The following is an 8,299-nucleotide window of genomic DNA, read 5'->3' as shown; positions in this document are numbered from 1 at the left end:
AATTTTACGACAAACAATGCACTAACTTAAGAGAAAAATAAATATTTGTAAGCCAATTCGCACCGTACGCTATGACCATCAAACTGTCAATGGCTGCTCTGTTTAAACGTCGCATCAAAATGGCTGTCAAAACGGGCCAAAATAAGCAACATAAAATTATTATTTAAAGTGCTTTTTAACATCAGTATTAGGAAAGTAAGAGTGTAAAATTGCTTTAAACATTTTTTTGTACATATTTACATAGAAAATAACATTTTCTGACCCGTATTCGCGCTGCCGAAAATAGGAACACAACCTGCCGAAAATAGGAACAAACTGCCGAAAATAGGAACAAAAGCAATGTTTGCATTTTTACGAATATTTATGAAAAAGGGCTTTGAACCGGCAAATAAAAAATAGTGTAACATATTATGATAGTTTATCAACCAGAATAACATCACTTTCATGAAAAATAAAAAAAATGTTTATTTGTGAGCAGTTTTTGTGAAACTGCTGCACTAGCGTGCCGAAAACTGGTACAGTTACCCTATATACCCTTCTAACTTTCCGAGCAAAATCTATACAGGCGGTCCCCGAGATACACGGTACCTCTTATATGCGGATTCGAAGATACGCGGTTTTCTAAATTTGACAATTATTTGAGCAAATTGTACTGTTTTGACACATCAATTGTAAATTGCCAAATAATTTCCGTTTTGATCGAATGTTAAAAACTATGTCAAAAGGTTTAAAACTCTTATATTAGTCAGAATCGTATCAAATAATTCATAAAGTGACTATATCCGCCCGCTTCTTGCAAAATTACAGGATATTTTTTGATATAACTTTTTGTCGTTCTTGTGTATATTTTTGGTACGGCCACGAGAAAAGCTCTTTTTAGCAGTTGACAAGCAATTTTGACAAAGTTGAAATTGTTTTCAACATTTTTTCACCTCCGTGGCCACGCGCTATATGCCTATAGCATGAGTCGTTTGCCGTCTGCCAAACGAAGTCTTCATATATTCCATTTAGGTTGAGAGCATGAGTCGTTTAGAGCCCTTTTAGTGGTCGTTTGGGTAATCACCCACAAAGTACGACATTGGAAAGATTTTTCGTTGAACAGCCCCAAATCAGCTATGGAATTCGAGCTGGCTCCCAAATAGCCAAATAATATTTTTCGCTTGTAAGTTTAAATTTATAGGCAAAATGCAGTTTATCCTGCTTTTATGTTTGAACTATTTGTGCCTTTATTACACATATTAAATGATACAAAACACAATATATTGATGTCTGGGGCCGCGCGCACGAGCCGCACCGTGAGCCCTACCGGGAGCCCTGCTCGACCGGTAGCCTGTTACACACTCCTCCGTTAGGTGCGCTCTGCACACACTTAGCGCGCATCGCTAAGTGCGGCGTATTAGTGTGCGTGAGCGCAGTGTCGATTCCTGGATGTCGACCAGCAGCAGCGCAACTGCTACGGCGAATCCAGGGCTCGGCACGTCTATCCACAACATCTCCCCCTTTTAATAACCGAAGGGTCGAACCGACGCGGGTGATATTCCACAACGGAATACCAGCGTGGTGACACCCTTCGACCGATGGTACGTAGTGGGGCCCGTGATGCTGCTGCGCTCATGTTCCCGGGCGGCGGCGATGATGCCGCGTTCGCGTTCCTCGGGTTGCGGCTGTTGTTTCTGGAGCGGCGGCGATGAAGCCGCGTTCGCTGTCCTCGGGTCGCGTCTGCGATGATGACCTGTTGTCCCGGGGCGGCGGCGATGATGCCGCGTTCGCTTTCCTCGGGAGCGTCTGCTATGGTGCACCGTTGTCCCGGGGCGGCGGCGATGATGCCGCGTTCGCGTCCTCGGGTTGTAGCGTCGCTGCTACGCCTGCCGGGAGGTGAGGGTGGTGCCGCGATGAAACCTTGCACCGGCAGGGCCATGACCGGCGACAGCAATGGCCGGCCACAGCGATGGCGTCTCTGGCTGGACGTGCTGGGTTTGCTGCAGGTGAGGCGGAATGTGTCGTCGCCTATGATGCGAGGCTGCTGCGTTGCAGCCGAGGCGACTTACGTGTCGCCGTTGGTGATGCGGGGCTCGAGCCGCGGCGGGAATGCGACCTCGCCGATGACGTGCTGCCGTGCTGCAGTCAAGGCAACCTGCGGGTTGCCGATGATGAGGCGGACTCGAGCCTTGGCGGGATTGCGACCTCGCCGATGATGTGCTGAGGTGCGGCAGCCGAAGCAACTTGCGCGTTGCTGTTGGTGATGCGGGGCTCGAGCTGCGGCGGGATTGCTGCTTCACCGATGACGTGCTGCAGGGCTCGAGCCGCGGCGGGAATGCGACCTCGCCGATGACGTGCTGCGGTGCTGCAGCCGAAGCAACTTGCGCGTTGCTGTTGGTGTTGCTGGGCTCGAGCTGCGGCGGGATAGCTGCTTCGCCGATGACGTGCTGCAGGGCTCGAGCCGGGGCGGAATGTGCCGTCGCCCTTGATATGCGGCTGCAGTGGGTGGTGTGTAGCCGGCTGCCCATTGCAGCGGTCGCCAGTGATGGGACAGCAGCCGGGGCCACGGTGTCTGCGGTGGCGGCGGCCCGATGTTCCGCGGTATCCAAAGGCACAGGGAACCGTGCCATCGCGATGGCCGCTGCACTGACGCTGCAGAAAGGCCAGACGAAACGCGATGGCTGCCGCGGGTTCTGTAGGATCCTCCTTGCGCAAGAGGATCCCATCCTCGTCGCCACTTTTATGTTTGAACTATTTGTGCCTTTATTACACATATTAAATGATACAAAACACAATATATTGATGTCTGGGGCCGCGCGCACGAGCCGCACCGTGAGCCCTACCGGGAGCCCTGCTCGACCGGTAGCCTGTTACACACTCCTGCGTTAGGTGCGCTCTGCACACACTTAGCGCGCATCGCTAAGTGCGGCGTATTAGTGTGCGTGAGCGCAGTGTCGATTCCTGGATGTCGACCAGCAGCAGCGCAACTGCTACGGCGAATCCAGGGCTCGGCACGTCTATCCACAACACCTGCAATGGGCAATTTTTGAAGCAAATTGTACTGGTTTGACATTTAATCTGAAAATTTAGACCAATTTAGAAAACCTCTTGTATCTCCTAAGGCGAAGGCGATCAGCAGTGCATTTAGCAGTAATAAAATGCCTTTGAAATATGTCAATGAAAAAGTTCTCTTTTAATTTGAAATTTGAAATTGCAACTGTCAAAAGAAAACCTTACAAGCGTCTTCACTGTTGTAGTGTTCCCAGATATGAGCAAGAAATTCAATAGCAAGATTTACGTGTTATGTTCTCTTGTGTTAAGCTCTGAGCTATTCCACTTTATTAAAGATGGTCTGCATTATTCGATTGTTAAAGACCACCCCGTTGAAAGGTGTTAATATATAAAACCCATTTCGATAACTCTAAAAAAAGGAGAAATGAGATACATCTTTCTCTCATCCTGATAATGAAGGGTGAACATAGTGTAATTATTATGTTTTTAAAAAGGTATTATTTTAATTTAGCTTCACATAAATTTTGTTTGTATTAATTATAGCAAGAAAATATTGATTTAAAAAGAAATAAACACAGAACAAAGAAAATAAAAATTAGGATTTGAACACACGCTTTCTCGGTTCGGAACCAAAAGCGTTGTCACTGCTCTATTTGGCAGTTATATTAGTGAGGGTGCAAAACCAGTATATATACAAGCTAAGATGGCGGCAAGCTATCTGTTCTCGTTGAATCAAAAAGTTGAAAAATTTCGAAGAGAACCCGTTACAGGCGTGAAAGTTTCGGTTGAAATCTTTATTCGCCTTCTAAGGCGACTAAGGCATTAAATGCCTTCTGAATGCCTTCAAAGCCGTTTAATGCTGGTAGGGTGTAATTTTAAATTAAATGTTGAGCGTTTTTTCGCTCATCGATAAGCAGTGGTGGATTTTTAGACAGTGATAATAATTATAGTGATTGTTTGATTAATTGACTTCGAAACATTACACAAATTACACGAATACATTGATATGTAACCGCAGATATCCAGATTCTTTTCTTAATTTTGATCTTTTTCTCGATAGCACAACAATTGGTGCTAGCACAATAATTGGTACACCTACCCTATGTCTATTTGAACGGTAATGTACGGGTAGCGCCAATCGGCTTGACGGCTAGCCACGACCGAAACACAACTGTCAAACACATCGCTTTCGCGCAAAACGTTACTGATATTGTTAGAAAACAATATTACGTTATAGTACTTCATCACACACATTTTCAAATAAAAATAAAATTAAATAAAACTTTTTTACACATTCCCTATTTAGCGTTTTGTTCAATTTTCTTTATTTTTACTTTTCCAAATCGGTCTGCTCTCAAAATGGGCGCCAAACAGAATGGTCGTTCACGCCACGGAATTCTGACAGCTCTTGATGACAGCTCGTACTCTGCGTACGAGCCACGCGAACTGCACAGTGGGCTGCTACAGTACTCCCCTTCCAGACTAGGATACGTACTGTTGAAGATGGGTAGGAAACACCACTCTTCGGCCTGAACGAGTGGTTCTAGTCGGTGGTAACTCAGAAGAACTGGTAGGTGGAGCAGGAACACTTGCAGAAGATTCTTGTAGGATGTGGGCTGGTTTGAGGCGGTCTATTGATATAGATACTGTACGACCTTTCACGTTGACCTTGAAGATTTTTTCTGTTCGATCCATAACCTCATAAGGCCCTTCGTACGGTGGTGAAAGTGTTGGTCGTATGGAATCATTGCGAATAAAGACGAATTTACATGATTTTAGTTCGGTGGGAATAAAAATATTCCGAGAACCATGCCATGAGGTTTGTCTGGGGCGTAATGATCGCATGGCATTTCGTAAATTAGCTACAAACTCAGCTTCATTTGTTGTTTCGCCAATATCGTTGAAAAATTCGGAGGGAATACGAAGTGTGGTACCATAAACCATCTCAGCTGGTGATGCTTTAATATCTTCTTTGTATGTTGTTCTTAAGCCAAGTAGTATCACTGCGAGATTTTCACACCAGTGTTCATTATCGTGGCAGAGAAGAGCTGCTTTAAATGTTCTATGGAATCTTTCGATGATTCCATTGCTTTGAGGATGGTATGCAGTTGTACGCAGGTGAGTTGAACCTAACAGGCGGTTTAATTCCAAGAAGAGTGATGACTCAAATTGTCTACCTTGATCAGAAGTAATATATTTCGGTACACCAAAACGCGCAATCCATCCCGAAACTAGAGCATCAGCTATTGTAGAAGCAGTCATGTCCGGAATAGGTAAAGCCTCTGGCCATCGAGTAAATCTATCGATTATAGTCAAGCAGTACCTATTTCCTCTGCTGATTGGAAAAGGACCAACTATGTCGATGTTAATATGGGAAAATCGATCGTCTGGAGAAGGGTATTGGGATAATGGTGATTGAGTATGCCTTGATATTTTTGAACGTTGGCATTGTATACAACTTCTCGCAAAGGCAATGCTATCTTTTCGAATATTTGGCCAAACGAATCTTTCGGTCATCAATTTGGCTGTGCTTCGTGTCCCAGGATGCGATAAATTATGTACCGCTCGCAGCGCAATATTTCGAAATGATGGTGTGACATACGGCCGAATACGATTAGTAGAGCAATCACAATATAATTGTGTGTTACTGCCTGGAATCTCAATTAATTTTAATTGCAGCGACGATTCAGTTGTACCTTGCAATATCTTGCGGAGTTCCTCGTCATTTTTTTGATCATTTGCCAGCGCAACAAAATCCATCGAAGGCAATGTGTGTATAGCTGATATGCGAGACAGCAGATCGGCGACGATATTTTCTGTACCATTTATGTGGCGTATGTCAGTAGTTATTTGGCCTATGAAATCTAGTTGACGGGCTTGCCGATCAGAAGCTTTGTCGAGTTTTTGGCGAAATGCATATATAATGGGTTTATGATCAGTGTAAATATGACAGCTGCGCCCTTCCAGCATATACTTAAAGTGACGCACTGCCAAATATATTGCTGATAATTCTCGATCGTAAGTACTATACCGCAGCTGCGCTTTATCAAATTTTTGGAAAAGAATCCCAGGGGTTGAACGTTTCCCTCCACAATTTGATGTAATACAGCACCAGCGGCAATGTCTGAGGCATCAACCCAAAGAGAAAGCTCAGCAGATTTAGCAGGATGAGATAATAAGGTGGCTTGTGCGAGTTGTTGTTTACATTGATCGAAAGCTGCAAGAGTGTTGTCAGTCCAGGACAAAGGAGAGCAGTCGTTTCGTTTATTTCCCGGGATCATGTTCAATAATGGAATTTGAGCTTCAATGGCATGAGGAATGAACCTTCGATAAAAATTGATTATTGCCAGGAATCGTTTAAGTTCCTTTACTGTCGACGGAAGGTTAAAGTTTTGGATGGCTAGTACACGATCAGGTAATGGGCGAATTCCTTCAGCAGATACAGCGTGACCCAAAAAATTGAGCTTATCGCGACCAAATTCACATTTAGCTACATTAATGGTCAGATTGTGATCATTTAGTCTCTCAAACAACTGTCTCAGATGTTGTTTATGTTCATCGAGAGAATTGGACGCTACAAAAAGGTCGTCGACATAAGGGAACACAAACTCTAAGCCACGCACAACTTCATGTATCAATCGCTGAAAGGTTTGAGCCGCGTTGCGCAAACCGAACGTCATGAATAAAAATTCGTACATTCCGAACGGCGTCGTAATAGCTGTTTTCGGAATATCATCCGGATGTATAGGAACTTGATGAAATGCTTTTTGTAGATCAATTTTAGAAAATATGCATTTACCTTGTAACATTGATGTAAAATCCTGGAGATACGGCAACGGATATCGGTCCGGAACAGTTTGAGCATTAAGAGCACGATAGTCTCCACATGGTCGCCATGTTCCATCTGCTTTCTTGACCATGTGGAGAGGGCTAGCCCAATTGCTGCTTGATGGACGACATATTCCCAATTTCATCAAAAGTTCGAATTCGTTACGGGCTGCTTCGAATTTTTCTGGTGAAAGTCTTCGAGGTCTAGCATATACAGGCTGGCCAGTCGTTTCAATTCTATGCATAACAGAAGACTTAGTTGTTGTACCCATAGGGGCGAGGTGTGTTATTTGTGGAAATTCAGTTAGTAAATCTACAAATGGCGACGCCGCGGAAAAAGTTTTCACCGAAATGTCAATATCTCTGGTAAGAAAACCACGTGACTCTAAATTGGTAGTGTTGTCTATGAGGCGGCCACGTTTTAAGTCAATAAGAAGATCAAACTTCCGTAAAAAATCTGCTCCGATGATACCCGTTGAGACATCAGCAATGAGAAACGACCACACAAATTCACGACGGAGGCCGAGGTTTACTTTCAGTAACACTTCACCGTATACTTCAATAGCAGTTCCATTAGCGGCGAACAATTGGATAGACGAAGGCTTTACTCTGGCTGATTTTAATCCTTTTGGAACGACGGAAACATCCGCTCCAGTATCGATAAGAAATTGCATATTAGTAGAACAATCTGCAATTTTCAGTCGACAGATTGTGGCTGCCGAGGAAAGTTCGCCATTTTCCTCCACAGCATCAGCAGAGTGGCGTCATTGCTGGCTGGAAGAAGGCCAATTACCTACAGAGCAAGGTGCGCGACATACTCTAGCATTACTTCCGTAAGTACGATGATACCAGCATGGCCCATTTGATGTGTCTCTAGCGCGATCAGCATCCGTACTACGTGCGCGAGAACGGGATCGACCTTGGGGGTTATTAGGATGGATCTTGTCAAATCGTTTCGATAATGCGTCGATTGCCAATTTAAGATCCTGAATCTGTTGATCACTCGATGTTACATTGAGAGCAGTTGTAGTTGTTTCCTGACCGATAGAGCTAATATTTCGTAAGCTCATAGATTCGACAATAGCATCAGCTATAGTCGTCTTGTCAGCGGCATCACCACGCGAAGCAATTACTGCTGCTTGGGCATGAGCAGGAAGTCGAGCTGCCCATAAGTCTAGCAGCAAGGTGTCCCCTAGAGAATCGCCGGCAACTCGCTTCATCTCGTTAAAAAGATGGCTAGGCTTTAAATCTCCAAGGGGCATTTCAGACAACACACGATGCAAACGCCGCTGCTGGCTGTCAGCGAAATGTTCCGTCAACTTTGATTTGATATATGGGTATTTTCCACTAGTTGGAGTATTCTCGACAATTGTGCGAAGTTCACCAAGTTTCTGCGGGGGAACCTGGGCCATGACGATATTGTACCGTTGAGAGTCATGTTGGGCGGTGATTCCAGATGCAGCAAACCAAAACTCGAGGG

Source organism: Anopheles merus, chromosome 2R (assembly GCF_017562075.2).
Source record: "Anopheles merus strain MAF chromosome 2R, AmerM5.1, whole genome shotgun sequence".
Lineage (NCBI taxonomy): Eukaryota > Metazoa > Arthropoda > Insecta > Diptera > Culicidae > Anopheles > Anopheles merus.
The sequence above is the reverse complement of the archived record's forward strand: the minus strand, read 5'-3'. Positions refer to the sequence as shown.